Source organism: Oreochromis niloticus, linkage group LG8 (assembly GCF_001858045.2).
Source record: "Oreochromis niloticus isolate F11D_XX linkage group LG8, O_niloticus_UMD_NMBU, whole genome shotgun sequence".
NCBI lineage: Eukaryota > Metazoa > Chordata > Actinopteri > Cichliformes > Cichlidae > Oreochromis > Oreochromis niloticus.
This window is the reverse complement of record NC_031973.2, coordinates 13,284,103-13,308,869: the sequence shown is the minus strand read 5'-3', so window position 1 is coordinate 13,308,869 and position 24,767 is coordinate 13,284,103. Positions and strand designations below refer to the sequence as shown.

At 40.4% G+C, this 24,767-nt stretch overlaps 1 protein-coding gene across 4 annotated transcripts in view; it reads right to left on the bottom strand.

Annotated features, from left to right (window-relative positions):
- vti1a (vesicle transport through interaction with t-SNAREs 1A) overlaps positions 1–24,767 on the bottom strand; it is a 115,518-nt gene that overhangs the window by 53,129 nt on the left and 37,622 nt on the right. The gene's annotated exons all lie outside the window — the stretch shown is intronic.

Below are 24,767 nucleotides of genomic sequence, written 5' to 3'. Positions count from 1 at the left end.
GCACTCATCAACACTTTATACCTGGGAGGTATATTAATGCAGTGATGGTTGCCTGGGAAGAGGGAAGAAAAAAAAACCTTTTGTCCTCGCAGAGAGATAAAGGACAAAGCCTTGGACAACTTTTGAGGATGTTAACTTTGGCAGTGTTTATGTGGATATAATGTGAAAGTTGTACAAGCGCGAGGAATCTCAATGATCACATGTACAACAGAATCTGTAAAAACAGTACACTTATAATGGAAATACCAATACTTGATCGTGTGTTTTTCCAAAAGAAGCAATATATATTTAAGTTTCTCTTGATCAATAACTAAGTGAGACAGATAGGAATTACATAAGGTTGGAGGGAGACAGAGATTCAGGGAGAGAACAAGCATGAGAGAACGAGTTAGTTTCTCTACACAGATCTTACCCACCAGGAGCTTAGTTACAAATGAAACTCCACTTCTACAACAAGTGGAGCTGGAATCCTACAGGGGCCTTCTGGTATCCAGTTGGAGATACATAATTAAAGGAACACGGAGAGGGAGCATGTTATTACCAATGTTTTCATTAAACCAAGTTAACACATCGGTCTCCCCCAAGACTGACAAACAAAAGTCAAGGAAGTGGATGGAATAGGATACAGTCTACTGAGGTCTAAAACTCTGTTCAAGAACAGCTCATATTAGTGCTGCTTCTGCATCTTCCTGTTCTGACCACACTAATACTATAAAAACATTTAATTTTGACATCAGAAATATGAAAAGCATGCACACGGCTGCTTTTTTCATGATATTTTCACTCTTTTCCCCAACATCCAGGCTTAAATTAGCCAGGATTTTTAAGATCAGGGACTGTTTTTTAGGCTATGAAAAATGGATTAAATGAAGAGGAAGTCTGGCCTAATGAGCTCCCTGGGCTACGGAGCAGCAGGGACCATGAGGGGAAAGAAGGGAGACGAGGCAAGCCTTTGAGGAAGAAGGGGCTGCAGCCATGCCCAAAGTGTGCCAGCTTCTCCTCGCTTTAGCGCCAATGGCACAGACGGCACCTGGGCAAAGCTTGGCCACCCTTGTCCTGTGCCAAAGGAGAAAAGAGGCAGAGCAGCAAGTATGTGTTGAACCTGAAACTTCTATTGGCCATCTTGTTTTTCTCTGAACCACTTTTATATTTTTTTATTTTGACTTTTTTTTTTGCTGAATGGGAAATGAGGAAAAAGTTTAATTTATTGTGTCAATATATGCCTTTCCAAGAGTAATATTACTAAAAAAAAAAAAGGGAAAAAAAGCATTTGTTAAAATTCTTAACATATTCACTGGTATTTTGGGGGCTTTACAAGACTACATGACAGCTTTGGAACCATGTGTAGCGTACATAAATTATTTGCATAAACAAATAGGCAGTTGAGATAAAAGTTAAGATAAAAAAAATACGTGCAGGACATATGGGCCTGTTTTCTCTGGCAAAGACAAACTGATAAGCTTGCCAGTGACCATGAGACTCACGCTATACAAGGTCGGTCTGGTTCTTTAAGCCCACGGAATTACAGCAGTGGAAAAGAGAAGGTGAGGTCTGTGGACAAGGAACGGGGAGGAGGAAGGGATTACTCTGTCAGGTAGTGGCATCTGGATGGCAGCCAAAATAAAGAAAGAGGAGAAGCGAAAACAAAATAGTCGGAGACAACTATCTTTCACTCACCTTTAAAAGACACAGGTCAAAAGAAACCCAGAGAGCAAGCCAAGGAGTCAGAGAGACAACAAAACAGCAGCTATATGAGAGGACAAGAAGAGAGATGGGGGGGGATATCTGGCACATTCTTCAGCTACTTTTCCTGACAGCGATTAGAACCTGTCAGAGCCTCTCAACCTGCCACTCCTCTTCCCTCGTAGGAGGCCTGTCATTACAAATAGCCCAGATTAAAATACCACACTGCTGGGGCACAGGCCTTGACCCCCACCTACCCCACATTGCCAAATATCTACCCGCATAGTCACCTACCCTGTCAAATGGGAAAATGCAAGGCTGGTAATCCAAGAGGGCAAGGGGACCGTTAGGGAAAGTGGGATAAAGCAATGTGAACGCTGGTTAGAAATAGGCTCAAAAAGGAATATAGGGAAAGAACTAAACGCCTAAATAAGTAAATAGAGGTGTGATACTGAAATTTACATTCGGTTATCCCACTAATAAGATTTCTGATTTGTGTGACGAGCTGGATATTTGTCCTACGTCTGAGATGCACAGCAAAGCACTTGCATTCGGCTTATGGAAACAAAGCAGCAAGAAGTTCTATGAGTTTTCTGCTCAAGTCTCCTGTACGTGTCACCTTGCATTTCTGTACAACACAGACATATGCAAACAGAGAATAATGAGTCCAATGTGTCCCGGATCTATCTGGTGCCAATGCGAATCGTCTGTCCTGACACTGAAAAATGACCTATCTCAGCAAGATTTGGAGAGGAGGGGGTGCTGTGTGTGACAGTCCCCAGCACCGTGCTGACAGCCCAATAGAGTAGCAGAGGAAGGCATCATTAGGATTGTGCGCACACACACACACACACGTATACAAATACACACATCAACGTGCAAATATTCATGTACGGAATGCTTGCATACACTCCATCAGACATGAAAAACTATGCGCACGCTTGCTTGCACAGAAAAAAAAGAAAGAAAGCATCTCTTGACTGATATTTTCTACCTCAAACAGAGCATGACGCTGTGGCCGCTGTCATGTCGCACTATGGCTGAGCGAGTCAAGGCTAAACGCCACCAAAACAGACAGGGAAAACCGATTATATGACATGCGACATCTTAGTTATACATACCCTTAATAGCGTCGACACATGACTGAGCCTAAGTCCACAGGCCATAACATAATATAATACACACATCACTGCCATAAAACCTTATTGAAATAGATTAGCCTGAAATTACCTGACAGTCTTGTAAGTTATAAATAAATGTCCATATGGCGCAATAAAACGAAGCACCTGCTGTGGGATAGAAACCAATTGAAATCAGCGCGGATACCTTTGGTGGCTCTTGCAAAAGAGAGAAATGAAAAATTAACCCAGAGAGACTGCTACCATGTACATCAAATCAAATCTTGACCTACACTTCTCTTTTTTTTATTTTTGATAATTCAAAATAGCAGTTAATTCATCTTTGATACACGGGCAAGTAGCAAGAAGACGGCACTGGCTCACCGTGATGAATTTAAATGAGCAAACCTGAGCTGACAATTCTGCTCATGAGCCTGTCCCCGGAGAGGAGATGACAACTGAATGATGTGTAATTAGGCACATCGCTTGTTTAATTGCACAAACAAAGGCTGGAGGACACAAACACTGGGAATAAAAGTGAATTTGCAAGTAATTTTAACATAAATGCTTCTGCAAAATCAGTGCTAAGATAAGCGTGATGCTAGAATAAAACAGTAAAACCACTGTACTTCTGCTCGACCTAACCCCTTCTGAGGGACCGTGACTTAACTAATGCCTGTTTTGCAAGAACTGTAATAAAGCCGTTCTGTTCTTGCAAGCAGTAGGGAGGAACTTTTGAGAGAGAACCTGTTGGTTTGTTCTCTATTCCTCATTATAGAAGAGAAAGTAAGGGGCAAACAGAAGGAAGGAGAGTGGTGACAGAAAAAGACAGGGATCTCGGGTGACATGTTGAGACATAAACAGCTGATAGTTATCTGTGCACCAAGCCCAGTTTATGTTGCTGTGAGTTAGGCTTACAGCAGTGATATCTGGGAAATTTTATGACAGACAACTGTCACACTGCTGCAGAGCTGTCAAGAGTCTACAGCCAAAGAACGGGTCATTTTGATTGCTGACTTTTAGCTATACTAAGAAAACTTGCAGCATACTTTATTCTATAGTTATGTCACATAGTGAGTACCCAGTCTTGTTTATGACTTGGCAAGAAAGCCGAAATTGCTAAAAGCATTTGCCGAAAGTTGTTTTAGCACCGTGAAACTGACAATGTTCCCGAAAAGACCCCAATAGTGGAGCTACAAAATCCGAAAGTGGCATGACCTGAGCAGAGGCGTGTCTTGCTTTGCAAGTCAGATTACCCCAAAACAGAAATTCCACCAAGAGGTAGGAGCGCTGTAATACATCCTGCATCCTCTTTGCTCCACTCAGGTCATGCTCTCCAAAAAAAAAAAAAAAAGTATGAAAAAAGGCCCCTTGCCTAATTACAATAACAAACAAAAGCTCTGCTTGGCAGCTGTGCAGAATTCATACAGTATATCATACCTAGACGGCACAAGCATATAATGTATAATATATAGCCCACTCGCCCACCACATGTGAAAAATATGTACATATTCCAAAACAATGAGGTGGTACACAAGAGCAAGTGGCAAAAGGGAGAGGAAAGTAGAGCGTGTGTGTGTCTACGTGTGCAGACGAACTCCTAATAGTGACCCCATACCTCATCTCCAGGGCATAAATAAACATGTGTGTGTGAGCGCGCCTGTGGATTATAATCAGAGAGAAAAGGGAATCAATTTATTCTGCAGCTGTCATTAATATTTCAGGGCTGTTACTGTAGCCCATGTGAAAGAGCATGAATCATTAATTTAGACATCACCTCTGTCACAATCCCTTACCAGGACTGGTCCGTGATCCACCTTTGAGAGTGGTAAACAAAAGGTGGGTTGTGCCTCGTTTTTGCTGTGGTCTAGTTTGGGTTGTTCCTGTCTGCCAAGTAGGAGGGAGAAGAGGAGGTGGAGGAAAGGTAAGGTGGTGTACTGTGTTGTTGGACAAGTTGGCTGCCTTTGTGGTTTACCTGTGACGTTCAGGTGTTAAGCGAACAAAAGCTGGAAGGTGTGAGAACCACATCGGAGGCGGATGTTACTGCAGGATCAGAGTGGTGTTGGTGCTGGAGTGTGGCTGTGCTTGGTTGCTTAATAAGTCTGCTAACGTGCTGATTCACTGAGGTTTTGCAACACCCCACATTGACCAGCGCACAGAACAGCAGCCACTCCGAAACTGCTATTAACGCCCAGGTTGGTTTCTCGTTGTCAACTTGCGATAAGAGCTCCAACAGCACAAACCAAATACTACTACTCAACCCATTAGTTTGCAAACCGGGTACATCAATAGCCCAAACAATGTGACAGGCTCACGTTAACACCCTTATTCCAAGTCGATGGATGAACATCTTAGCTGTTGATGGATGGGGAGGTAACAGCAAGGTCTTATCAAACTGTCATGTGCCCCATACCTGCGTTTTTGATTTGTGTTTGGGCTTTGTGTGACGCTTGTCTGACAAGTGGAGATCACAAGGAGACAGGATCCATCTATCAGACCGCTGATGCCACTGCTGCCGTCTCCAGAGCCTGAGGGCGTGGTGCATACGTAACGTGAGAGCGTGTGTGTGTTTTTGTTTGTTTGCTTGTATGTGTATGAGTGTGTGTGTGAGTGTGTGAGTGTATGTGAGAGAGAGAGAGAGAAAGAGAGATGGGGGAGTCGTGGAATCTATACTTTATATTTGTCTATCAGAAAACTATTGAGTATTTTTGCAGGTTTGTGCAAGAAAGCAATTTCATATGTTTATCTATGCTTTAGAATAAAATATACCAAGTGTTAATATGTGTGTTTGTGGCTACCTGCAGAGTAGTAAGCCCACAGGGGCAAAGCGAGAAAGGATGACACTGATGCGATGTGTTGGCATGTGCCCTCGGGTGGTTTTGGTGTGGTTGTCATCTTGTTGTTTTCATACAGCTCCCCCCTTCGTCATACCCCGCATTATTCAAATAACGCGCCCCAAAGTTCCATAAATTAATAATGAATTCACAACTGGATGGATTGATGAACAGTGATGGAGAAGTATGTGTTTTTTAGTTTTGTTTTTTTTTTGGCACTGATTTCTTGTTGTTTGGACAAAGTCTTTGACAGGCACTTTTCTCTGGGGAGATTGAGCTTATCAGAAAAAGAAGTGCTGGGTTGGAAGAATGCTGTCTCGCTGAGCTGTGTGTGTGTGTGTGTGTACGTGTGCGCTGGTGTGTCTGTGCGAGTGCATCTATTCTAATTCAAACCATCGCTTGGCTTTTTAAAAATAAAGAAGTTCCACTCTCTAAAATAGTTATCTGGATAAACTGGCTGTGTCGGTCAATAACTTGAAAGACACAAACAAGTGTGTCAAGAGGTCAAACTCAACAAGAAGAGCAGAAAGATACACTACACATAATATATAATACAACAGAGTACAAAAACACACTTTCTTTGTATCTTTTCAAGCACACAAAGACACACACACACTAACACAAACACAGGAAATTAACATGACAGAGGATTACATATTGGACCATTCACTCTTGAGCTTATTTTTCACATGCACACGCGTTACAACACTCCACCCCTTTCTCCAAGCAAATCTCCATAGCTTATGAGACCTAAGGAGGTCAACAAGCATCTAAAACTTCCTTGTATTTCCCCAGAAAAAAATGAGTGGGACTTGAAAGCAGCGGCAACTCGCTGACTCTCTTCTCTATAGTTCCTAAAGCCAATGCAGATCAATACGCAGCCATACATACCACAACTGGAACAACTCTTGTCAAAGGTTACTCCTTTTTCTCTGTGCTTCTCTCTTCATTTTAGTAGGGCGGAGGAGGATGAGGAGATGGAGGAAGAACAAATGAGAGGGAGAGAGAGAGAGGAGATGGCTATGGAGAAGTGAGAGAAGAGCACGAAAGATAAACCTAAAATGATCCTTCTCTGTACTTGCGGAACTCTGTGGTAATGGGTTTTGACACATCGCCAGCAGGCCAAAGAGAGCGGGGGCTAGGGGTGAGTCGATAGTGGTGCTCGGCTGTGGCCAGAGGCTAGCAGCAGCGGCTAGGCCAAACCCCTGGTACTAGCATGGGCTGGGGGCCTGACCACTAATCATTATAAAGTCAATGAGTCCTCTAGCGCTTGCAGCTATGCTAGCCTTCCCAGGGAGCCACACCACCTAGTAAGGGCCCTATTGTGAACATAGCATAGACTACAGCAATATATGGCATTTAGGAATGCCGTGTTTTGATAAAAAGATAACGCTTGTACACGTTATTGAACTCAGGCGTGTGATGGATTAGTGGAAAACACCTGAGCATCAACCCGGCACAACAAGTAAAGGAGAAGAGAAAGTAAGAGTGGGAAAAATGTGCTGTCACTTGGATGAGTGACGAAACACAATCAACTTTTTGGGATTTTCTTCTCTGGATGATTGAGCACGCATCAAGACACCTGAGCATAAACTTTCACAGAAATACAGAGCACCCACAAAAAACTCGACACACACTGAACCACACAGACACACAATAATTCATGATGTATGCCATGTCAGCCAGCAATAGTCTACAGCCTTTGATGTTGTGGCTCTATTATTAAGTGCTGTCCCTTCCTCTGCCCCTATACTGGACACAGCCTCTCCTGAGACGGCACACAAACCGCTCCCAAGTCACACTGGGGCTGGGGCACCTCACCTGGACCCCATGCATTTTTTAATGGCTCAAACTGATCCTGACACACAGTCTCAGACTGGACTACTAAATAAGGCAGAGTTTCTCTAATTGGCAGAGACTTAATTTAAAGGAAAGTTAACATGAAGAGGCATTCATACTTCACAATGATATTGTCCATATCCAAATGTTTATAAAGTAAAGGAAAGATTGTGGTTGAAGCGTGTATGTGTGTATTTTTGCACTTATATGTAAATATATTTGTGAAGACTTAAATATCATGATAAAAGTATTTAAAGCCTTTAAAGTTAATTTAGAAAAAATTATCAAGAAAAGTTTTTTTTTCTTTGTTGGAGGACGCAAATCTGTCGATCCACTGATATTAAGGAGGCGCACAGAACTCCTTGGGTTCCAACAAGTGTTTTTAAGTTAAATGCTCAGGTTAAGTTTTTGATGGATAAGACAACTGTAAATGGACAGTCTAGTTTCTGTTTGCTTCAGTGAGATTTTGGTAGTAGTTTAGTTGCTGGAGTGGGCGGCCAAGCCTCTGGGCACCGAGCAGAGCACTTCAATTGTTGCTTCCTGGTCTGACAGAGTCTGAAGGGCTTAGAGAACGAGCGATGCCAATAAAAGTTCCCTACAGTGATAGCAGAGACAAGTTGCTTCAATAAAATCACCATGTCTGTTAAAACTTAAAAGTCATTGCTGAGATTTAAAAGTTTTGTAAATAAAAACAAAAAAAAAGAGAGGTAGAAGTATCATGAGCATGACAAGAGAGCATATAAAGAGCATAGTGCATCTTTTCTTTTAATGTTAGTAATATAGAATAGTTACTGTAAATGACAAGAATGCATAACTTGCATATAGAATATAAGTAGTATAAAAATATAGTATATAAAATCTACTGTCATCATATTTGTATTCCAGGTGATGCAAGTTTAATCACTACTTTTCATTAAATCATAATTAACACATTAGGTTTAAGTGTCATACATTATCACTGTGGTCATATTTGGCTCTTGAAAGTTGTGCCGGCCTGATTACACTAGTATATGCGCAAAAACAAAATCAAATCAATATCCTCACAGCTTCTTAGCCTCACTCTGATCAATATGCATGCAATCAAACTTTTTGCCAGCATTACTTCCACCACTATGCCCATCGATTGAGTCCATTGATCCTGGCGCTCAACCTCCTTTTAGAAGCGGAAGGTATGGATGTTTAGCACTAGAGACCCCATCTGGCCAGCTTTATGAACTTTGACCTTTGAGTTAATCCTCAAACAAAAGAAAAGAACTTATTGGAACCTATACAGTCTGACCTAGAGTCATCCCAGGGCGACAGATTCAAGCAGGAGGGTGCCAAAACAGACTAAAACTCAGACCAATACCCTCTTCTTGGCCTGGACTCCACTGCAATAACTGCAGCATCAACAAGTCTAAAGACGGTGACACATAGACACATCTTGAGATACAGAAATGTAACTCTGCTGCAAGTTTGTCAAGGTAGAGCCAAAAGAAGCACTGAATGAACATGACAGATTAGATCAAGTGATGATGAAGACAAAGCAGGGCAAGGGCAAAGAAAGAGAGACGGAGGGTCAGTGAGGGTGGGGCAGCCAGAACCAGGGTCTGGTGGGGGGATTGGCGTTCACTGAAGCTCTTTACTGATGTGCCGCTAGGCTCTTTGAAGGGATTATTAACACATTTTGATTACTCTGGTCCAGTTGTCACAGAAAATATAACCTCCATCAGGACTATAAAATTGGAAGCCCTTTTCTTCTTTAGTCTCCCTCTTGTTGTTGCTCCTTTCACTCCCCCAGACCCTCCCAGTGCCCTGTGCGTGCCCGACTCAAAGCAATCTACTAATTACAGTCTCAGACATCTTAAAGAATAGGCTGTCACACCATTAGTTTGATAGGGAAAGGAAGTCTCTTCATCACACACACATATATCAGTGAACAGAGACACACATACACATTGATGCATTGTAACAGGCCTTACATTTGAGTGCACACATTATGGCTGTTTTGCAAACATATTTGTGCTGCTGGTACAGAATCATCCTTACAGCAAGCCTTAATGTGAAGAGTGGAAGATAATTGATTGACGGCTGCCACTTTTTAGACAATACATAATAGTGGCCTTCCCAATACGGCCAAATCAATTTTAACCTTTGGAGATACATTTCAGTCTCTACAACTCTAAGAGTCCAAGGAGACCAGTGGCTCAATTACCTCGATGCTGCAGTGTGAAGGGCTAACTTTCAATTGATACCACTAAATCTGACACATCCACCACGTCCAATTAATTGCCAGGTTTCCCATGCCACCGGTTACGATGCTGCGCCACATCCTGCTTCACCCATCAAGATCAGCGGGGTTCAATTAAGTGTTTGTGCTGATGACTTATGAGACCAAGCCAGCTTTAACCACCCCAAAGAAGGGAACACAAATTAACACTTTGGTATACGGCAGATTCAGGCATTTTTCCTTGTAAGGTCAACAGCTGTCATTTGCAAGCAAGTAAAGTGGTCATAATTAAGGGTTGAAAGCGTTTAACTATCGATGTATACTACTAGCAACTGGCCATATTAGTAATGGCTCAGAGTCTGCTATCATTAAGGTTGAAACCCTCATCTAGAGAAGGGATGTCAAACTCATTTTACATGGCAGGCCACATGCAGCCCTCTTTGATGTGAAGTGGGCCAGACTAGAGAAAACACACATGTAATAATCTTGTGTATTAATAAACATGTAACATTACAAAAAAGGTTGATTGCTCAGATTGTTCTGTAATTATAAAATTGGAATATAAAGTTTTTAATTCAAAGAAAATGTCCTTGTACTTTACAGTAGTATGGATGCCAATGGGCGGGGGGGGGGGGGGGGGATCTTTATAGGGAAAAAAAATCTGTAAATCTTATGAAAATACAGTTTAAAATCTATGCACTCGGCCACATTTTCTAAAGCTGTCCAGTAGGCCACATTGGAGTCTTTGTCGGGTCGATTCTGGCCCCTGGGCCTTAAGTTTGACACCCCTGTTCTAAAGTGTCACAGGGCGAGGGGTATTCCAACATTTCGAGTGAGAGGTAACAGGTAGCCCATCTCAGGGCTACTACTCCTTTTGTTGTTATGTGCTACATTAATCCAATATCACAACAGTTGTTCTACTACAAATAATCTAAAATGTATAAGAGTTATGATCAATAACAAGCACATTTAGTTCTGATTACTTCATGCATATGATATGAATTTAAGACTTTTTGTACAAAGTGGTGAGATGACAACTGAGTTGAGTTTATTAAGAGTGATGAAGATGCCCACATTTAAGTAAGTAATGGCTTATGATATGAATTTTTGGATGTTTGTCACCACAGCTATAACAGAAAATTAAACATTTTGGGAAAACAAAGTATCCTCATTTGTTGTGACTCAGTGTAGCCTCATAATGTGTTTCTATCAATGCCATACAATGGTTTTCTTGTCATAAGGTAATATACTGAATTAAATTACAGTAAGCAAATTTTTAAAAAAATTATCAATCTGATGACTCAACCCTAAAACTTTTCATAGCTCAAAACTATATTTCTACCCAGAGTTAAATGTTAGTATTATGCAATCAGAAGCGGCTTGTTCCCAAGATTCTGTGAAATACATTCACAGTGTGGAGAAAAATCCCCTAATTTAATGCCAGACTGACCAGAGGAACGCAATTCCTATTGAGTTTGAGTCGATTTTACCTTAAAAAAAATAAAGCAGCCGACTTGATGTCTTGTTAGTGTTTGTGCTTTTGACTTCTGAGATGCACACGCCTACCCAGCTTCACACCCTGTCACTTCAAGCACAAATGAAAACGATGCTAACAGACAAGCAAACACATTTCCTCCCTGAATAAAGCCTCTTTTCCAGGAACCGAGTTGAGAGATTTGTATGAAAGGGAAAAAAAACATTAGCCAAAAAAAAGAAGGAAAAAATGGGAAACAAACTTTCAATGTCTGGAAAACAAAGGAGCGCATCAAGCAAACAGAAAAATGGATTTTACTGCAAACCTTAGCATCACTTACTGCAATAAGCACAGCTAATACATGAGAGCGAATCCTTCTCTTTGTAGACTATTAACTACATGTTAATGTTTGTGAAATGTATATTCATAAACAGACTGAGGATTGAGCAAATGGGCCATTTTCAAACATGCACATGATCTATGGAAAGTGCCAACACAGTTGAGATCAAAGAGTCCAGAGTGGGAGAGGTAAAAGTAGGCCAGGCCATGGCCTGGGAGAGAAGTGGAGAGGACACAGAGGGTAGTGAAAGAAAGAGAGAAACAAGCCTGTGTGGATGGAGGGAGAGAGATAGAAAGAGAGGTTGGTCCCAGCCTGGGAGGAGCTCAGGTGTGAGATGTGAGGAGGTACCTTCTGTTCATGGCTCTGAGGCCCCACTGCGGACAGAAGAGGGGCCCAGACAGACACGGGCCCCTCTTGTTTGGCCCAAATAAATCCAGGTGGCTCAAGACGCATACCCTTGTCACTCAACACAACTTCAACCCACACAAATATACAGACATAGACACACAATCACTCCAATGTGATGAAATGCACACAGTTTAAGACACTTGTGTACTCTGCGTTCACTGAAATTTGTAATTTGTAATGTACTTCTTTTGTTTAGTACATTTCACTTTTAAGTTAGTTTTACTTAAGCAAAAGTGGCTATTCATTTCTTTTTTTTATAAAACAGATGCAACATCCAAGCGTAAGGTGTTGCAGAGGCAGGAAAAACATCAAAGACAAGAACAAACAATAGATACACTGTACTTGAATCTCATCAGCAGGGGGAGAAAAAAACCCCAACAAAAGTGTCCACACTCACACTACAGCACGGCCCACGAAAGGTCCAATGTAAACTTTAAAACATATTGAAACAATACACAATTCGCTTGTAAAATGACCACCTACTAAACAGCTTTATATCAGAGGGGTCTTTGATTTCTTTTCTCCTGTTGATATTTATGATCACTGTAAAACAAGCAGGACTGGACAGATGGACTACAATATGGAGTAGAGACCTAAGTACAGTGTGGCCACACGTGTTCTTCCTGATAAGTTTACAGATAGGATGCACCATATCTGACATCTAGAGCAGCAAAGGAAGCATACAAAACATGCAACATGATAAAAGATAATAACTTTTTTAAAACTATAAGAGAAGTGACCTGCATTCCTCCAAAGATCATCTTGACAGATCCACCAAAAATCTCAACTTCCTGGCAAGAAAGACGCTCAGACTACTCAAATCAATTACATCAAAGATGGAGCTCACATATCGAGACTTGTTAAGTTAACTGTAGTCACATTGCAAAGGTAGGGTGCCGGAGCCATTGCTGTCACTTGATGACGGTTGCGTCTAAATTGGGAGTGAAAGTCTCCCCAGGAGAGATGGGTGAACCTGTCACGGAAGACTGAGGGAACAGAAATGTTCAAAAAAAAAAAAAAAAAAAAAAGTCTCAGACACACACACACACACTAAAAGACAATATCTCCATATGCTTAAGAGCTTAATCATCATCACCATCATCTGTTCAGTCCTTTAAGTGTGTTTGTGTGCACGAGCACGTGTGTGGTTTACATGAAAGAAGGACATCTGGAAAACAATTATTCCAAGACACCCTCACTCTCACACACACACACACACACACACACACACACACACTTATTTTCCCTTTGCTCTATATTTGCATGAATTCCATACATCTGGCCTTTAAGAGGCAATAACAATTATTCATTGAGCTGGTTGTTAAAACCCAAATGCAACCGTCCACTAGTCTAAACAGCTCATTAAAATAGCACAATACCTCACTTCAAGCACACAGGAAAATTGGCAAGCAACTCTATCACTGCAATATCATATGGTTCTGAATGTCCATTCTGGATAATATAATGAATTCAGAGTAGCTTTGTGGAGAAAGTGAACGTACTGTATATTTCTTTTTGATTTTCTGGCAGTGTTTTCACTGCACTGCCTTCTTTGTCTGCTCTCTCTGCCCATACCGTCTAAAATTTAGGCAAAATTTTTTTCCAGGTTTTCTTGATTTAGTGAATTTTATAGTTGCTCGATGCATGTTTATTTATCTCACAAGACATTTGCCTTAATAATGAGCTAAGAGTTATTTTAAAAAAATGGCGGAAAGCATGAAAGATGTGACCACAAATAAAAACCTACAAAAGAAATGTAAAACTGAAATAAAAAAAAATATGACTGATATAAACTTAAGTTTTGAGATGAACCTTAGTCTATTTTCTATTATAGCTGAAAGTTAATGGGGAATTATAGCAGCAAAATGCCAAGCAAATTAATAAAAAATGTCTGGAGAAAGTACAGCCAAAAATTCAAATACAAAAATACCAGTAAGCACTTCCCTCCTGTCAGATAGTATTCACCAAACATTTTTAAAAAGTCTACATCGATGTGTCAAGTCTGTTCTGTGTAGTCATAACCACGCACATAATCACATCAAACCTAAGATGGGCCTGACCAAGGAAGGTGTCCCTTAGGCCATCTTAGCCAGTCCTTCACAACTGCGCTTTAAAAGATGGGCGACAGTACAGTACGCTGCAGTTGGCCTTGATTGATGATTGAATAACCCAAGATCATAGATGTGCTCAGGGAGGACTTGCCGGTGCAGAGCTGTGCATGCATAAGCCCTTCAGGACTACCACTACATACATCATGTGGTGAGACTGACTGATGTGAACATGGGGAATATGTAGACCACTTAAGCGAAGCTTTCTACGTGGCAGTCAACAGTCAAAGTTGACTAAAAATGATTACAGGGTGGCTTTGTTGTTATAAATCAGATTTTATCTGAGAGTGAAACAACTGAGGTGCAAAGTATGTGCAACGTGCACATGCTACTACAAGACACACACACACGCAGACTCACGCGCACACACAAAAGCGCACATATTAACTTGTGCTGATATCCTTGACAGGCGAAACTACAAAAGCATAAGCCAGTGGTAAATAAATAAGTTCATGCTGTCTGCATACATTTTCTTTTTAGGAACTCTTGGGCTCACGTAGAACCGTCCAAAGGATTATGTGCGTGCATTCGTGCATGCACAGAGGCCCCCTTTCAGCACCTTCTTAGAGTGAAAACAAGCAGTGCCTGCCGCCTAAAGCAGCTCAAGGGCGCGGCCTATCTACCAAACGATAGAATGCATGAGTGGAAATGTGCTTCGATTCAACCAGCCGGCCAGCGTTCACTCAGTACCTTGGTTCATTTATATGGGAGTCAAACTGTTTGTACTGTCAAGGTTATGTTATTTAGCAGGGGAACAGGAAAAGAATAGAGACAAGTTTCAGGCAATTTAAAGTTCTGTCGAGTCCTCCACCAACTGTGGTCCATGAGAAGTGAGCAGATCTGAAATGAGACCAATTAACTTCAATCCAGCTGAGGATCCTGGACAACTGTGTGAGACCTGCACATTTTATTCCCCTGAAATGCCTTCATTTAAAAAAAAAATAAAAAATCCTCACCAGTAAACACAGCAGCTAATTTTCCCTGATGTGAGAACAGATTTTTTTTTTTTTTTTAATTTGGTAAATTTTGGTGGAAATGTCAACTCGCATGTAAATTAAAAGGACAAGGTCACCATGTTGTATGTGGCTCGCTTTGCTCAAAACTGTGATGCTGAGTCTGACGTCCCTCAGCAAAATGCACACGCACGCACACACAAACACACTTTATCTGCACACACTGCACTCCTAAGGTTACCCCCCAGGACAAAAGCTTTACCAACCCACTGACTGGCAGATGGGGCAACCAGCTGACATCTCAGCCCGGCTCCGTTTCATGTTCCCTGGGTGTCTTAAACGGCCGGGCACCCTGTCTGATGGGCACAGGACAGCCAAGGAGGAAGCTCCTTTGACAGAGGAGGGGAGGTGTGATTCTTGTGGCAACCATTGAGCGAAAAAGGAACAAGGACAGACGGTGATGGCTAATATGCGCCACTCTGTTTGTACAGTATAATTGTGTGCCTTGCAGGGTGGGGGCTGGATGTGTGGGGGGGGCACCAGGAATGTTTATAGTAGATGCACATTAATAACAAGCTAATGACGGCATTTAGGTCTATATGGTTTTCTAACAAAAGATCAAAATGTTTCCTTAAGGCTAGAGCCACCACTTTACTGTCTCAAAGATCAAAATCAGTCACATTTTTTAAAGATTTAGACCAAGTAATTTAAATCTAATAGCATGGGTATTGCTTATTCTATTGCACAATGTATCTATTCTAGACATGACACCACAGGGTCTTCATGTGGGCTACATAAAAAAAACATCTGTGTGACTATATGAGAAGTGACACAGTGCAGTCATCACTGACTAACAACAAAGCACCAGCTACACCATTTAAAGCTAAAAGAAGTCAATGTTGTCGGGATGTTTCTTTAGACTTCCTCAGATGGAAAAGGTTCTTTAAAAAAACTTGTTTAAAATTCTAATAAACATTACACACTAACAGTCATTTTATGACCCTATAATATAAAGACACTTGCTGTATTAAAATATTATGACTGCTGTTATTGGTGTCATCACTGAGAGTAACAGTGTTAAACTTTTATCTATCATTTCTGTATCTGTGTGAAAGTAATATGAAGAGGACAGCAGTAATTAATATAACTATTATTAATTTATTTATTCTTAAGTCTATATATCAAACTGTGGTGTGAGACTATTTTCAAGGGGGAAAAATAAAGACACTTATGTAAATGGTGTGACAAAATTTACAAGTCTTCCCAAAATTTGTATTAAATTTGGCAGCATTGTAAAAACAAACAAACTAAAACATTTATAGAAAAAAAAGTGGGAAGTAAGGGTAAAAGTGATTGAATACAGTACAAGAATATACCATAATATGTTTAGATTAAATTTATTCTACATTTAATACAATTATGCAAGGCTTATTTATTAATTAATTTATTGTATAAGTGTTTTTTAATTAGCAAATTCAGACAAAGGCCTAAAAATAATATCAATTATGCAGCAAATAAATGATAGCAAAATACTTACATCATTATTATACTATACATTATTGTCTGCTTACTACTGCGCTGTAAATATTCAATTTAATATGTGACACCTAAATTACAATCTTGTACCATTATTTATTATTCTTCCTGCTCTGAAAATGTTATACTGGCTGGCAGTCATGCATGGCTTACACATATACATGTCAGGTTTTAAAGCTGCTAATAGGATTTTTAATCATTTGTATGTTGTCATGTGAATGCAAATGATTAAAAGTTTAATTAATTATTAAGAAGTAATGTCTCAAATGCTGTGTGATTGTTTTAAGACCCAAACAGAATATTGTCAGGGACCCATCACAGGTGCATGGCTCAATTCGTCAGATTTTATTGTATAACTATGTGCAAAGCATAAAGGAAATGTTATAGTAACGGCACTATCTTCCCCTTAATTTTCACCCTTAAAACACTGCTGAATCTGCATCAAAAAATTGCCCATTTATATCTGCCAGCTTGACAGAAGACTCACTGTGAAGAAACACTGCTTTGTAGTAGAATGCCTCTTGCCTTTCTTTTTTTTAATATATATATATATATATATATATATATATATATATAAAAAAGGAATGGTTGTCACTTTAGTGCACTGTCAATGAGAACATGTGTAAGGGAGGTTTACTGGTCAAAGAGAAGCAAGAGGATTTAAAAAAAACAACCTGGTAAACAAGTAAAAAACATTCAAATATTTTACGTGGATCTTGGTAATCTCCTTTCCATTATTTCTACTTCTTGCTTCTCTACAGCAACCTATCCACTCACTCTGATAAATGTCTAATCTCTTTTCTTTTTTACTCCGTTTTCGGGTTTTAAATGTCATCAATCATCTTGTCATTCACTGCGTCATTCTCATCACTCAATTAATTTTTCTGTTAAAAGGTCCTCAGTTGACAAAATAGCACAATTCCCTGTCATTCCCACTCCTTTACTTTATTTCAGTTTTTTTTCTCCTTTTCTGTTTTTAATATTTCAGCACCTCAGATGTAGCGGCTCTTTAAAGCACCCATGGGGGCTCCGAGTCCGCGCTTTTGTCTCCCATTTCCTTCTGAAACAGTTTTTCTTTAACCCTATGCGGCTCTTCACAGTTGTTGTCTTAGCTCTCTCCTCTCCGTCGCTCTTTCTGCTTTCTTTTTCTCCATCTCACCCCCACCACCCTCCCTCAGTTTTCTCTGTGTCAGCCAGAGGTCAATGCTACACTTTTTTCTTCTGCATGCGAGAAGGCAGGGGGTATCTTTTTAGTTATTATAACCTAAAAATAGAAAAAAAACCCCTGATTTAAGGTTGGGATGATGGTCTCTTTTAAGATATAGTGTCTTACCACAATCTAGCATTTGGAGGGTGTTTTGTATCTTGAGATAAGGATAAGATTATATCAATAAATGATTTGGATGGGGTTTGATCAGGAATATAGACCAATTTACAAAGTGTCCCAAAATGACTTAATTTTCATCGTCTCAAGAACATTGTGCTTTAATGAAATTATGTTTTCTGATTAAATAGCATTTTTTTGTGTGTGCTTTATTAGTCTATTTGCCGTAGTTGGTGACATTGCTCATGGTTTGCTATTGAGGAATGCTAATCAAGCAGTTGGGCTGCCTGTGTTCAGTTGCAATCACTCTGCTGGTTTAATCTTTAGTTAATAAAAGATTTGAGTCAATGTTGCTTGGTCAATCTCATCTCATATCCATCATAAAGTCGCTAAATGTGTATAACGCTAGTGATTAAGTTTTAGGGCCTAGCTTAAATGTTTAAATGCGTTTAAAACCAATATTTCACTTAAAAATGTTGTCTGTCGCTCTATTTTTTTTTTACACTTAGCAGGAAAGCTCCAATGAGCTCTCTAGTCAGATCATTACTTCCAAGAGTCTCATTATGTTGAGAGCCTTGTTGAAGCTAATAACTGACTAAAGGTCTAATTATTAGATTTTCTCATAATTTTATTAATGCTAGCTCACACTCTGTGGAGACCTAATGGAGGAACACAAGGAGGCGAGGAGCAGCTGTACTAGCTGGTGGACGGTAAGCTTAACGGAACAATCTTTGTTCGTTCAAGAATTCTTGATCTATTTTTGGAGAAGGTTCATTTAACTTTGCAAAAACATGTCACTTATTTCCATCTTTGTAGCCCCAGAAAAGCTCGAACTAATATTTGGATGTTTGCAGCAACACCTGTCGATACACAGCGAAACAGAGACTTGCCACGCACGTTCAGGAAAGCAGGCGCGCACACACAAACACATACTTGAGTCTGTTGGTTCAGCTCTTCCATTGAGGGTCCGTATGCTAGCTGGCCATTGTGCACGTAAGGCCTTTTGTCTGGGCAGCCTGAAACTGGTGATTGCACCTTAGCTACCGCAGTTCAAGCGTAAACAGTGTTTTCATGCCCTACGATATACACTGTTGCCAGTGGACCCCTAAATCCCTGGAACAGCTGAGTCCTAGGGTGTCAAAGATAATGGCGATTTATTGCAGTGCTAGGCTTTCTCATTGCCCCTCCCGCCCCCCTTTCCAATCGTCCCTCCACCCCTCCTCCTCCCTCAAACAGATTAAAATTAAGCCGTAAACATGTGAGGATGGAATTAACACATTTAGTGAGTCTCCTCTTCCCACATCCCATTTTCGCTCCAGAGCGGCTGATCCCCGCTGCCAAACGTGGGTGCAATTTTAATGACTCGCAACGTTTTTGAAGTCCACATAAAAAAGCGTCGCTCGCCGTTTGTGGCGGCGCTAGATATGACTGGGCCACGGCCGGCCATGATTGGGGGGGACACACGCCGCCGATTCGGACTCCAGGCTCTTCGATAGGATCGGTGTCATTTTCCTCTCCACGATAAGACGCCTTGCTGACAAGGTCCGATTAGGAGAGAAAAAATCATTATTGCTACGCCTTTCATCCACCGGGGGTTTACCGATAAACAGCTCACCCACGGCTAGATTTTCTGAGAGCGAGATGTTATGCGTTGAAGCATATATATTTAGGAAATATGGTTTCAAGTTAAATTTTGGCAGTGTTTTTTTAATGACTGTTTTCTTTTTAAATAGCTATAGAAAAACGTTTTTCGCTTTAAAGCATTTTTTTTTTTTAAAAAGGCCTCCTTTCTCTTTAGCTGAAAATTCAAGCTGTGAAATATTTAAGTCCTAGCTCTCGGCTTTATTAATCAAACAATTATCAAATAACTTCATATTCTTTTTGAACACAATACAACATGCCGATTGTATCGGCCTACAAAAAAAGTGATCTATTATGCTGTACCTCAAGGAAATCCACTTTAGCAAAGTGTCCTTTTAAAAAGAGAAATGAAAAAGAGATGCTTAAAATATTAAAACTACATTGCAGAACAGAGAGAATAAACTAAAATAAGAAGTGAGAAAAGATTCAGCTACATGCTAATAAGAAAAAGATTTACATTGCATTTAATGTGTGTATATACTATGCTTTTTAAAATATATATATATATATATATATAAATCATTAAAGTACTTACTAATACAAAAAAATTCAAGTATAAAATTGGGTTGCATTTGCAAAACAAACAAAACTTGAAACTAGTATTATAAACCTATTTTTCAACCCAATCTCTTTAAATGTATTAAAATTGTAAAATAATTGTCAATTTCCAAAAATACTAATTCCACTTAAATACATAACTTAAATATATTTATCTATAGGATTTTGATTTGTGTAAATTAGTAAAAATGTAATAAAACATTATATATTACACTGGAGTAACAGCATGTTTTGAATATTAAAGAATTCAATAAAATGTATTGAGGGATAACAATAGCCTCTGTTTAATATAAAAGTCGGTGTTCATAAACGTAACCGGCTAAGTCATTTGTTAAGTGTTTGCTTATGGATTTGAGGCGACGCTTTGGTGGCCCAGCACCAAAAGAATCATCGAGTCTGATCTTTAGAGGGAACAGGGAGAAATAAAGCGAGCGGGAGAGACACAGGGAAAGAGACGAAGATGGAGAGGGAGAGATAGAGAGTCGGGACAAATGTGTGTTGTGTTACTGGGCCACTCCAGCACCCATGGACTCTCAGCAAGACTCAAAGCCACACTCTGCTTCAAACGAGAGCCATGAAGATTTTTTTTTTAATGTTTACAAAAACATATTTATTTATTTCTCGTCACTCCGTCATTTATCTATTTATTTCTCGCTGTCCCAGCACCCCTTGCTCTGCCACTGGAATCCTGTTCGATGACGCCGACGTGCTCACCCTCCCCTCTTTTGCCCCCCCACCCCTCTTTTAATACCACTGCAGTTGAAAATCAAACTGCTCTAAAACAAATTGATGTACTCTTTAATATAGTCGTCACATCATCACAGGGTCCTCACACGTCTGCCTTGGTGACAACTGCAGGGCTGCTTAGCTTAGCCCAGCGATGGCTGCCACTTTGTTGGTCGCTTCAATGATTTATCACAAAAAAGAGAGGGAGAGTGTGAGAGTGGGAAGCGAGACAAAAAGGGAGAGAAAGAAAGAAAAATCCCCTGGATCATGATTGAGTCACTGGCACCTTTGATTGACAAGGTCTAATCAGCTTATCTCCATCCTAATAAAGTTGATAGCCTGCAGTGCTGCTCTCTACCTGGCATGGCGTGAACTTTGGGCTAGGCTGGGGCCCCTGGGGGCCGCACCCCAACCCTCTCTGCTTATCTAAACGGGGCTGAAATCAATCCCTAATGAGCTGTTTTCATTTGCAGGATTGATTACAGGCTCCTAACACCAAGAACACTCACCTAAGAAGAAGTGTCTCAGCCTCTTGCTGGCCACCTTTAAAATGCAGAGCAGCAATGCTTTTGTCTGTCCTCGTCTTTGTTTCAGCAGCTCATTTTGTTGGCATTGCTAAAGTATTTGTGACAAGCATAAGGGGGGATGAATTTTCAAAGTAAGTTTCCTTCATATTTGCTGGGTGATTTACTGAATTGGACACTTTTTAAATACTGCCTCTGGTCTGTGTTTACAGTAAACTTGTAGCTATTATAAAATTTCCTTTATATACGAAAAATGAAACGTACAAATTTAGAATTAAGCTAGATCGCTCGCCTTAGCGGTCCTTTGCAACACACAAACATGCTAACAAAATGAATTCTGCTGTGACAAGGTTACATTTCAACCTTAAACTATTTACATCCTCAGAAAAGTGCAATAAAGCGCCATCAAATAATTTTAATTGCTGAGATAACACAAATTAATATTTAAGTTCTTAAATTAAGAGTTGAAATTTTACTATGTAAAGTGGAATTTAATTTTAAATATATATATATTTTATAGAGTCATATCTTTTCAGAAACTGCTAACCAGTCTCTAACCTTTAATGAATAGAAAGGTAAGGCAACAAATCATTGCAACATGTATATGTTGCACAACATGCTATTTTCATTCTTAAACAAGCATCATGAATCATTCAAAATATCTTCAGCTTTGGTGGGAAGGACTAAAATCCAGCATGTCTTTGATTTAACAACATCTCCAAAATTTGACAAGCCTCCACATTTGGGCATTTCAAATGCCCCTGACTCAAATGTCTTTAAATTGGCTAACTGCATGCCCTCCCTCTTTATTTACTGCCCTCTTTAACTGGGCTAGCCCCCATGTCTGTATGTCTCTATGCCTGGGCTTTCAAGTCAGTGCTCTTCACTAATGAAGTTCTATACTTTATTTATGAGACAAACAGAGAACCCTGTTTCTTGAGGGTGCGTGTGGTAAATAGCTCTGCATGCCCAAAGAGTCTCCTCTATATCCCTCTGAGGGCTCTCACTGCTTTTGGCAAGCCTTTGTTTCACAAAATACACTAGAGACACTGAGAATAGAAGAAGAAAAAACTAAAATATCTATGATAAAATGATACTGTGTCAAGATTCATCTTTTCTTAGAACTAAGAGTCTTCTTTTTTCCCCTTAAATGTGACCTAGAAGCATCCTGTTTTTTTTGTTCCTGGTCATTAAGAGAGATATTGTCGGCGGTGAAGAGAAAAGGGGGCAAAGAGTTTCTACGCCATTTCTTTGTTCAGGATCTATCTCTTTGAAATATAATGTCTTTTAGTTCCACTTCCCCCATTGGTCAATTGTAGTTCTTAAGGGCTACTGTGTCATTGTGGATGGAGAATGCAACTTTGAATTACTGCAAAATAACGATGCTAAACTGCTCTTGGTAAAAAAGTAGGGCTTAGATGTCTAAGAAGAGTTGAGATGTGTGGCAAGAGTAGCATTTACAGTGTGACTAGAGAATGTCTGATTGGAGAAACACTTAATGCTCTAATTATTCTTGTTAAATATCCATGGATGCCACACCTGCATTTGAAAACACAAAGCTTATTCCACAACAAGTGCCAATGGCATTTCATAACGCTCATGAATAAAGCCTAGTACTTGCAGGACTTGGATATTTATTTTGTTTTGTACTTGATGATGTGAAAAAAGAACAAACTACAATAAACGGAATCTTTGGTGGGCTGTAAAAATAACCAAGTTCAACACAAATCCAGTTTCCTTAACGTACTGTGTGACTCACTAATCTGGCAGGAGTATGGACTAAATAGTGCAAGATAATATGAAGATGTCTGGGGAGCGTTGTGATGCATCACAGTAGGACAACAAGAGAAAATATATAATTTGAAACGGGCGAACAATCCAAAAGAAAAAAGGAAAAAAAGAACTTTGGATCAGATGGTGAACTCTGTCAAACTGTATTAACCGAGTAGATAAATCTGGCTTCCTAATGTTCATGCCAACACTTTTTATTGAATTTGAGAGGTTGGCAGATTAGTCTGGTAGAGAGCTGCGTATGCCGCGTGGATCTACGCTTCTTGTTTAGATGTATTCTCTAGTTGACCTGGAGACATCACCATTTCAGGTTGTGCATCTGAGCGGAGGGCTGGTATCGACAGCAGAGTAAAGGAAGGGGTCATGGATTAAAGACACGGGGCGAAGCTTCCCCACCAAACCACAAACATACCCCACAGCTGGTGTGGACCGAGCCACGTGTGTGGGACCGAGGCAGGATAAACGGGCATTGTTCTTAGCTAGCTGCACACACAGTGGAAGAGACAGCCACTGGTGACACAGGGTCAAGGGGCATGTGGGTGACTACAGCGGGAGAAACCGCTGGACACGGGAGGTGCTCAACACCGCTAAGTCACCGTACACTTCTTCACCACCAACCAAGCTGTGAAGCAAAACATCAAAACGAGTCACTGTGAAAGCTGCGGCAGGGCGGAATTAAAAATCCGCCGGCTGTTGCAGAATTCGACACCGTCGAGAAACTCTAATAACGTCAGAATCATCTCGGAAATTTGAATCAACATTTTTAGGCAGAGAATGCAGATTGTATTTAGGAATTTGTGAATGCAAGTTACAGGGAACATCAAAAGCCAGTGGTCTCCGTGCAAACCTGCCTTGACTTGAATTATTAAATCTGTCGATGTCGCGCACACCAGCCACCCCGCGATTATAGTGTAAATTGACAAACTTTTTCAAAACTACAACGGAAGCCACAGAAAGCTGGTTGATACTTCAAGAATGAGCTTTGATATATCTCTGAGGAATACACTGCGCCTCAATAATGTGGTGACTGTCAGGAAGGAAGACAGGGAGGGGGGGAAAAAAGAAATATGCTAACTGGTTAAATCTATTTAAGATCCCAATGAGATTTTTTCCTATTTTAAGATTAAAACCATCCTTGATAATGAGGAAAAAAAAGGTTTGTGTGTTTTTAAGAGGATTTATTTAGAAAGTGATATGTTTTTATTTTCTTTCTTGTACGCTCCTGAATTAAGAACTTCAGGAGGAATGCTGACATTGTTTATTTTCATAGACCCCCTATCTGTTTGTGGAGAAAAAAAAACAAAAAAACACAGCACCACCCACCAAATGCACATGCATTCATAACACACACACACACACACACACACACACACACACATACGCACAGAGCCATAGTGATGCTTGAATTTTCTTCAGGAGCAGAGCAAGGAGAAGCAGCGCCCGATCTGTCGCCTGTACACTTCTCTCACTCCCTCCCTGGCTCACCTTTGATGTGCTCCTGAAAATGTCATCAGGCGTCAAGGAAAGAGGGTTTTTTTTCCCCACCGACTCCCCTCCTTCCACCCTCCAAAAACACACGCACACACACACTCACACACAAACACACATATCCACCCACCTCGCATATGAGCAAGACAATTTGCTGTCGCTCACTCATCCTCAGCACTATCTTGAACCCCCCCACCCAACACCGCCCCACTC